This window comes from Pteropus alecto, unplaced genomic scaffold, assembly GCF_000325575.1.
Source record: "Pteropus alecto unplaced genomic scaffold, ASM32557v1 scaffold78, whole genome shotgun sequence".
Classification (NCBI taxonomy): domain Eukaryota; kingdom Metazoa; phylum Chordata; class Mammalia; order Chiroptera; family Pteropodidae; genus Pteropus; species Pteropus alecto.
The window spans coordinates 14,403,373-14,413,865 of record NW_006443124.1 but is presented as its reverse complement, the minus strand read 5'-3'; the positions used below and the strand labels follow the sequence as shown (position 1 = coordinate 14,413,865).

Below are 10,493 nucleotides of genomic sequence, written 5' to 3'. Positions count from 1 at the left end.
ATAAAATGTGTGCGTATACACACACACACACACACACACACACACACACACACACACATACATACATATGCATACATATATGTATATACATTTACGTGTGTGTGTGTGTGTGTGTATCAATAAATAAAAAGAACCGGTCAGAAATGAAAAATACAATATCTGAAATGAAGAGTACATTAGATGAAATCAACAGATTAGATGAAGCAAAGGACTGAATCTGCGATTTGGCGTACTTGGTAGCAGAAAATACCTAATCAAAACAGCAAAAGGAAAAAAAATTCTAAAAATGAGGATAGTTTAGGGACCACTGGGACATCAAATATAACAATATTCATGCCATGGGGTAAATAGAAGGAGAAGAGAGAAAGCAAGGGATTGAAAATCTATTTACGAAATAATGAATGAAAACTCCCCTAATCTGGTGAGGGAAATAGACATACAAGTACAGGAAGGAGAGAGAGTCCCAAAAAAGATGAACCCAAAGAGTCCCACGCCAAGACACAAGCTAATTACAATGCTGAAGTTTAAAAACAAAGAAAGAATCTTAAAAGCAACAAGAGAAAAGCAATTAGTTACCTACAAGGGAGCTCTGATAAAAGACTGTCAGATAACTTCTCAACAGAAACTCCGCAGGCCAGAAGGAGTTGGCAATAAAATATTCAAAGTGATGAGAAGTAAGGACCTGCAACCAAGATTACTCTACTAAGCAAGGATATCATTTAGATATCTAAATAAAGATGAAGAGCTTCCCCGACAAGAAAAAACTAAGTTCATCACCACCCAATCAGTATTATAAAAACTGTTAAAAGGACTTAAGAAAAAAAATTAAAAATATGAATAAGAATATATCAAAGGAAAAAATTTTCACTGACAAAGTCAAACATAATAAAAGCAGATCCACCAACACTAAAGCTACTACAGATGTGAAAAAGCAAAATTAGAGGAAGATCGTGTGTAATTACAACAGTGAAATAAGGGATACACACACACAAAAGTAAAAAATAATAACAAAAACATAAACATAGAGGGGGTTAGTAAAAATGGTAGTGATTTTAGAATGTGTTTCAATTTAAAAGACCATTAACTTAAAATAACTGCTATAAACATAGCTTGGTATATAGAAAATACAAGGTAACTAAAAACCAAAAATCTATAAGAAATATACAGGAAATAAAGAGAAAGGAATCCAAACAACACTACAGAAAGTCAGCAACATACAAGAGTAAGAAATAAACAGAGAAGAATTACAAAAACAATCAGAAAACAATAAAATGTCAATAACTACATACCTATCAATAATTACTTTAGTTTACGGCCATGCCACCCTGAACAAGCCCGATCCCATCTAATCTCGGAAGCTAAGCAGGGTCGGGCCTGGTTAGTACTTGGATGGGAGACCACCTAAGACCAGGTGCTGTAGGTGAAAATGGCAATAACTTTATGCCTATCAATAATTACTTTAAATGTAAATTGATTAAATGCTCCAATCAAAAAATGAATGGATAAAGATGTGGTACATATATACAATGGAATATTACTTGGCCATAAAAAAATAAAATTTTATCATTTGCAAGAACATAGATGAACCTATTTATAGGGTATTATGCTAAATGAAATGTCAGAGAAAGACAAATACCATATGATTTCACTCATATGTGGAATCTAAAGACCAAAATAAACAAATTTATAGATACAGAGAATAAACTAATAGTTGTCAGATGGGAGGGGGGTTGGGAGCTAGGTAAAAAAGAGGAAAGTATTTAGAAGTACAAATCTGCTATTACAATATAGTCACAGGGATATAAAGTACACCTAGGCGAATATAGTCAATAATCCTGTAATAATGGTGTATGGTATGAGATCGGTACTAGACATATCAGGGGAATCACTTTGTAAGTTATATAAATGTCTAACCACTATGCTGTACACCTGAAACTAATATAATATTGAATGTCAACTATAATCGAAAAATTTTTTAATTTTAAGAATAAAGTCAATGTAATTAGTATATCATGTTACTATAAAAAAAAAAAAAGGAATGATCATCTCAATAGACACAAAAATTATCTGAAAAACTAAACTAACTAGGTATAGAAGGGAACTTTCTCAACCTGAAAGGCCATTGATCAACATCATAGCTAAATCATAGTTAATGGTGAAAAACTGGATGTTTTCCCCCTAAGATCAGGAACAAGACAACAATGCTTGTTCACTATACTTATCTTCGACACTGCACTGGAAGCTCTCACTAGGGCAAAAAGGAAAGAAAAAAATAAATAAAAAGCATCCAGATTATAAAAGATGTAGTAAAACTATCTGTATTAGCTACTGACATAATCATGCATATAGAAAATCCTAAGGGATTCACAATAGAACAATTAGAGGTATAAAAAATGAGTTCAGCAAGGTTGCAACATACAAGATCGATATACAAAAATCGACTGTATTTCTATAAACTTGTAATAAGCAATCCAAGAATGAAATTCAGAAAACAATTTCGTGTATAATAACATCAAAAAAGAATAAAATACTTGGGAATAAATTGAACAAACATAGTGAAACACTTGTACACTGAAAACTACGAAACATTGTTGAAAAAGATGAAAGACAACCTAAATTAATGGACAGCCATCACCTCCAGTTTGGAAACCTGAATGCTGTTACAATAGCAACACTGCCCAAAGTGACCTACATATTCAACACGATCCCCATCAAACTCCCAGCTGTCTTTTTGCAGAATACTGTAAACAGGGGTCCCCAACCGCTAGGCTGAGGACTGGTACTGGTTTGTGGGCTGTTAGGAACCTGGCCGCACAGTAGGAGGGGAGTGTGGGCCGGCAGGCAAGCAAGTGAAGCTTCATCTGTATCTACAACCGCTCCCTAGTGCTAGCATCACCACCTAAGCATTACCTCAAATCATCAGACGTTAGATTCTCATAGGAGAGCCAGTCCCTGGTGCCAAAAAGACTGGAAACCGCTGCAAAGGATCTACAAGAGCCAAAATGATCTTGGAAAAGAACAAAGCTGAAGGATGTGTTTTTCCAATTTCAAAGCTATAATAATTAATTACTACAGAGATAGAGTAATTAAGACTTTGTGGTACTTTCTCATAAAGATAGACAAATATATCAAGAGAAAGAAATGAAGAGCCCAGAAATAAACCATCACACTGATGGTCAAATTTTCATCTAGGGTGTCAAGACCATTCAATGGGGAAAAGAATACCTTTTTCCACAAATGGTACTGAGAGAACTGGTTTAGGCAATGGTTACACTAAGATTATGAAAGCAAAAGCACCAGCAACCAAAGAATTAATAGATGAAACAGACTTCTTCAAAATTAAAAATGTTTGTGCTTCAAAACATATAATCAAGACTGTAAAAGGTAAACTCACAAAATGGAGAAAACATTTGTAAATCATATCTAATAATGGATTATATCTAGAGGATGTAAGAAATTCTTAAAATTCAATAATTAAAGTAGAAACAATCCAAATGTCTATCGACCTACAAAAGAATAAAATATTTTTTGATACAATGGATACTGTCATTAAAATGACATAAAGCAAAAGTGACAACAGCAAAATGGCAAAATATTAAGTCCCCAGGCTATTTCCCGCAGATACTCCAAATTAACAATATATGCCTCCAAATACCTTAACAGGTACTCTAGAAACCAGTTAAGAAGTTGCAGTACCCCAGGCAAAGTGCAAAGCCAAAAACAATTGCAATGAAATGAGTTAAAAGAACCAATTCACTTTATCTGAGATTGTCACTCCCAAAGCAAGCATAGCGGAGCTCCCACCCCCATGGCTCCAGGGAGAGGGGAGGGAGGCAGCACATGTGTCCGACCTGACTGGAAGCACTAACAGAACCTGAATAGTTTGGATCACTGGAGAATGCTGAAAACAGAGACAGTAGGCAGCATGCTATGAAACCAGAGTGTCTGCATTGAAGCAGATAGAAGCCAACACAGCTTGGTAAGATCAGAAGGCAATGAACTCATGGCTTCTCTCTACAAAGGGAGGGGAAGAGTGGACAAGCATGTGGCAATCCAGATTTTCGAAGAACTCCCCAAGGGACTAATATCTGTCTCACCTGCTTCTAGGAATCGATGGAGAGTGAGCATGCTTTGAACACCTGGAGTACACTGATAATGAGAGTATGGAATCTTGTTGTACCACTGAACCTGTAGTACTGTAAAAAGACACTAGAGGGAGCAAAAGATTAAAAGCTCCTGAAAAAGAAATGGGCAAACCTCTCTAATAAGGAAATTATACACTCAGGCCCAGAAAAGCCCATCCTCCAAAAAAGGTTCCAGTGGTCCCCAGAATTTCTAGAGGAGATGATTGGTGAGTCTCCCCCTGTTTGAAGCCAGTCCATAAAAACTGGGAGAAGTGGTTGTTTATTCAATGCATAAAACTCAGCCAAAAAAAAAAAAAAATCACCAAGTATGTTGAAGCAACAGGAAAACATGGCCCAATCAAAGAATCTAAATAAACTTCCAGAAATCAACCATAAAGTAACAGAGATCTATGAATAATCAGACAAAAAATTCAAATAATTGTCCTAAAGATTGATGATCTACAAGAGAACACAGATATATGTAAAAGAAATCAGAAAAACAGTAACATGAACAAATGAGAATAATATCGACAGAGTTAGAAACTATAAAAAAGTACCAAATTCTGGAGCTAAATATAGTAACTGAGTGAAAAATTCACTAGAGATTCAACAGACAACTTAATCAAGCATAGGATGGAATCAACAATCTCTAAGACAAGTCATTTGAAATTACCAAGTCAGAGGAACGAAAAGAAAAAAGTGAAGAAAAGTGAAGCATAAGGAGCTTATGGAATTTATCAAGTGGAACAATATATACATTATGGAAGTTCTAAAAGGAGGAGAGAAAGAAAGGGATAGGGAAATTATTTGAATAAATAATGGCCAAAAACTTCCAAAATCTGAAGCAGGAAATGGACATTCAAATTCAGAAGCTCAAGATCCCAACCAGGATGAACTAGAAGAGGCCCACACAAAGATACATTATAATCAAACTGTAAAAAGACAAAGCTGAAGAGAAAAATCTTAAAAGCAGTGAAAAAATATAACAGTCAAAGACAAAGGAGCTCACACTAGATTATGACCAGATTTCTCAGCAGAAACCTTATACTCTATAAGGGAGTAAAACGATATAGTCAAAGTGCTAAAATAAACTGCCAACCAAGAATACTGTATCTGGCAAAACTGTCCTTCAAAAATGAAGGCGAAACAGACTTTCTAAAACAAAAGCTGAGTTCATAACCACTAGACCTGGCTTACAAGAAGTGCTGCAGGGAATCCTGCAACTTGAGGACTTTAAGACAGTGACATCAAAGCATGTAAAAATATAAAAATAGATGATAAAGGTAAATATATAGACAAATATAATACTGTAATGGTGATACACAAAGCACTTTTAAAGCTGGAAACAGAATTTAAAAGAATAAAAAATAACTATAAAACCATGTGAATGAATATACAATGTGTAAAGATGTTATCTGCAACATCAATAACGAAATAAGAGTGAAGAGAAGAGTTTTTGCATATTGCTGAAGTTACATTGTTAGAAGATTAAAATACATTGTTATGTTTTATGTAAACTCCACAGTAATCACAAAGAAAATGCCTATAGAAGATATATAAAATGAGAAATAAATCAAAGAATGTCAACACAAAAAAAGACAGAGGAGGCTGCAAGCGAGGAAAAGGACAAATCAGCTGCAAGACAGAAACAATTAACAAAATGACAACTGAGTCCTTTCTTCTCAAAAATTACTTTACATGTAAATGGATTAAACTCAACCAAAAGACAGCAGGCTGAATGGATTAAAAAACAAGATGCAACTATATCCTCTCTACAAGTTATACCACCTTAGATGTAAAGACATACGTAGACTGACACTGGAAGGATATAAAAAGATATTACAAATGAGAGCAGAGGTGGCCTGACTAGACAAAATGGACCTGAGTCAAAACTAATGTAAGACATAAATAAGATTATATAATGATAAAAGGGTCAATTCCCCAGGAAGATAAATAATTTTGAACACATTTTAGAAGATAACAATTATAAATATAAATACACATAACATCAGATAATTGAAATACATGAAGCAAACACTGACAGAAATGACAGTGAAACAGTAGTATATTATATACCCAGCTTTCAATAATGAATGATTAGAACTACCATGTAGAAAATTAATATGAAAACAGAGAACTTGAACATCACTATAGACCAACTGATCTTAAAAGACATGTATAGAATACGGATTCTTTCCGAGCACACACAGACTATTCTCCAGGGTAATCACAGGATAGACCACAAAACAAGTCTTAACCAATTTAAGACTGAAATCATACCAGTATCTTTTCCAATAACAATGGAATAAACTATAAATGAACAGCAGTTGGAAAACTGGAAAATTCAAAATATGTAGAAATTAACTCATTCTTGAACCAATGTGTTAGGGGGAAAAAAATCTCCCCAAAATTAGAAAATATCTTGAAATAAATGAAAATGAAAACACAATATGCCAAAACTTATCAGATACTAAAGCACTAAAAAGAAAGTTTATAGCAGGAAGTGCCTACATTAAGAAAAAAAAAGATCCCACATCAACAGCCTAACTTTACACCTTTGAGAATAAAAAAAAATAACCTAAACTCAGAGTTAGCAGAAAGAAGGAATAAGTATTAAAATAGAGATAAACAAAATAGAGAATTTTAAAAAGTATCAACAAAACTAAGAGTTGTTTTTTGAAAAAAAAAGTCAAAACTGACATTAATCTTAGCTAGATTAACAATGACAAAAAGATACAAATAACTAAAACCACAAATGAAAAACATTTCAAGGAGTGACATCAGAAACATGGCAAAGTGAGAGACGTCCCCAGATCTTTCTCCTTGAAACAATAAGCTAAACAGCTAAAACTAAAAAAATAAAAAATAAAAAAGCCCTACCCAAACTGCACACCAACACGTCTGGCCGTGAGATCTGCACATAAGAGCTACCACAGGTCAGGATCCCGGAAGTAGGGCAGTAACTGGGAGAAACAAAGAAGCTGCCTCTCTCAGCTGAAGCCCACTGCAGGAAAGAGGGGCAGGGGAGAAGGTACAATGAGTTCCCTGAACAGCCCTGCCTGGAAAAGTGGTGAGCTCCATGCAGCTGGTGGCAGTGCCCAAGCATCAGGGAAGAAAGCAGAGAAGTGGGGATAGCAGAGCAGCAGGGATGGCAGAGAAACAACAGTTGATTATTACAAGCCTTGGACGTGAGGCTAAGCCACAGTACTCATCCCCTAAACCAGAAGGCCCCTTCCCCCATACCCTCCAAGACCAGAACACCGTGGAGCCCCAGGGGAATCTGAGCAAACACTACAGAAACTGTTGCTAACACTGACAGGGACTGAGACTGAGGGTGGTGAGCTTGACTGAATATTTATTTTTTTAAAAAGACACTATTAAGACTTTATATAAAGCAGGGCTACAAGAGGCTTAGACAACACCTACTGGAAACCAAAAGAAAAACGCCATCTTAGCAACAGGCTAAAGGGAAACCTTTATATAATAAATCTTTTGGGGCAAGGGGAAAGAGAGGAGAAGAATATACTTCCATTAATGCCTAGGCAGAGAAATAGTCCATTAAACACCATGAACAACCAAGGTGACAAGGTAGCTCAGAAAGAAAGATAAAAATCTCCAAAAAATAAACTTACAGACATAGAAATGCGACTTAAATGACAGAGAATTCAGGATGGTACTACTGAAAAAACTCAATTAGATGTGAAACAATTCATATCAACAATTTAAGGAACTGAAAAAACACCTAGATGGGCAGAATGAGTTCTTTAGCAAGAAGACTGAAACTCTCAAAAAGAACCAAATAGAACTTCTGGAGATTAAGAATACACTACAAGAGATAAAAACTGAAATAGCAAACTTGGGAAATACAGTTGACCAAATGGAGGAAAGGATCGGTGATATCGAAGACAGAAATCTAGAAATAAATCAGAAGGAAGAAGAGAGAAACCGAAGAATGAAAAATAATGAAAGAGAAATACAAGAACTAGCTGATGCCATCAGGAGAGGAAACATAAGCATAATGGGCATTCTCGAAGAGGAGGAAAAGGAGCAGAGATTAGAAAGCATGAGACGAATGGTGGACGAGAATTTCTCAAATCTAAGGAATGAGCTGAAACTTGGAATTCAAGAAGTCAACTGAATATCCAATTATTTCAACCCAAAAAGGCCTTCACCAAGACACATTGTATTAAAATTATCAAATATTGACCGACAAAGAAAGAATTCTCAGGGCAGCCAAGGAAAAGATGGTAACCTAAAAGGAAAACCCATTAGATTATCATCAGACTTCTCAGTACAAACTGTACAAGCCAGAAAGGAGTGGAATCAAATATTAAAACTATTAAATGAAAGGAAGTACCAGCCTAGAATAATGTATCCAGCTAAGCTCTCCTTTAGATATGAAGGAGAAATAAAGACCTTTCCAGACATACAAAACTTGAGGGAATTCTCCACTAAGAGGTCTGCATTACAGGAAACATTGAAAGGTAGTCAGCTCACCTAAAACAAAATGACCAAAAAATAAAAAAAATAATAAAATAAATAAAAATAAAAAATACGTAATTAGGAGTAAGGTGACTAGCAGGCAGATAGAAGCAGAAAAGTGCAACCCTTACTAAGAACAGGGCATTATAAGCTTAAACAACAAGAGATTTGGTATAGCAAGATGATACTGAACGTTTAGCATACATGGAGACAAACTGAGACAACAATGACTGAAAAGGAGAGGATTCAGGGATTCAAATTCGCAAAGGGGAAAGGATATAAGGCACGTGGAGAAGAAAATAGACTACTGTATATATATATAACTATCCTTTACATATTTGTAATGGTAACTGCACACCAAAGATTCAGAACTGAAGTATAAAACATAAAAAGAAAGGACCAGAGGGAAAATGCACAACCCCTCCCCCTCCAAAAAAACAGACACACAAGGACAAGGAAGCAATGGAAACACCGAGCTACCTGAAAGCAAAGGATAAAATGGCTATAAGAAAACCTCATATTTCAATAATCACCCTAAATGTAAATGGACTGAACTCATCAATGAAAAGAGTTGCAGATTGGATCAAAAAACAAAACCCAACTATATGCTGCCTCCAGGAGACACATTTCAGTTCCAAAGACAAATATAGACTCAAAGTGAAAGGGTGGAAAATGATATTTCAAGCACATGGCATTAGGAGAAAGTGGGTGTAGCATATTAATATTGGACAAAATAAACTTCAAAATAAAAAAGGTAAAGAAATATATGGAGGGTCACTTCATAATGATAAAGGGAATCCTGCACCAAGAAGACATAACACTTATTAATATCTATGCTCCCAATCAGAGAGCCCAGAAATATGTAAAGCAATTACTAACAGAACAAAAGGGAAAAACATACCAAAACACTATTGTAGTAGGGGACCTAAATATCCCACTGGCGGATATGGACAGATCATCGAAACAGATAATCAATACGGAAATAACATCCTTAAATGATACATTAAACCAAATGGACATAGCTGACATTTATAGAACCTTCCATCCCAAAACAGCTGTTTACACATCCTTCTATAGTGCATATGGAACATTCTCAAGGACTGACCACATACTGGGCCACAGAGATAGCCTCAACAAATATAAGAGGGTTGAAATCATACCAACCATATTCTCTGATCGTAATGCTCTGAAACCAGAGATCAACTGCAAAAAGAAAGCGGGAAGAATCACAAATACATGGAGATTAAACAACATGCTACCGAAGAATAACTAGGTCAGAGAAGAAATAAAAAGAGAGATCAAGAGATACATAGAAACAAATAATAATAATAGCACAACATATCAAAACTTTTGGGACATGTCAAAAGCAGTCATAAGAGGAAAGTTCATATCACTACAGGCCTATCTCCAAAAACAAGAACGAGCCCAAAGAAACAACATTTTATCTTAAATAGCTAGAAAAGGAAAAACAAAGGAAGGCTAAAGTCAGCAGAAGGAAAGAAATCATCAAAATTAGAGCAGTGATTAAATAAAATTGAAAACAAACAGCAAAAAAGAAAAAATAAATGCAACAAAGAGCTGGTTCTTTGAGAAGGTTAATAAAACTGACAAACCCCCTGGCTAGACTCACTAAAGAAAAAAGAGAAAGGACACAAATAAACAAAATCAGGGATGAAAGAGAGGAAATTACGACTGACATTGCAGAAATACAAAGGATCATACAAGAAAACTATGATAAAGTATATAACACCAAATTTAATAACCTAGAAAAAATGGACCAGTACTTAGAAAAATACAACCTTCCTAGACTGAATCAAGAAGAACTGGAAAATCTAAATAGACCGATCAGCAGTATGGAAATTGAAACAATCATCAAAAACCTACCAA

The 10,493-nt window shown here is 35.2% G+C and overlaps 1 protein-coding gene and 1 pseudogene across 5 annotated transcripts in view; one reads left to right on the top strand and one right to left on the bottom strand.

The window, feature by feature from the left end:
• The window catches only part of NSD1 (nuclear receptor binding SET domain protein 1), a 134,729-nt gene that overhangs the window by 50,686 nt on the left and 73,550 nt on the right, over positions 1–10,493 (bottom strand). The window lies entirely within an intron of this gene.
• Positions 1,308–1,423, top strand: LOC112471983 (annotated as a pseudogene).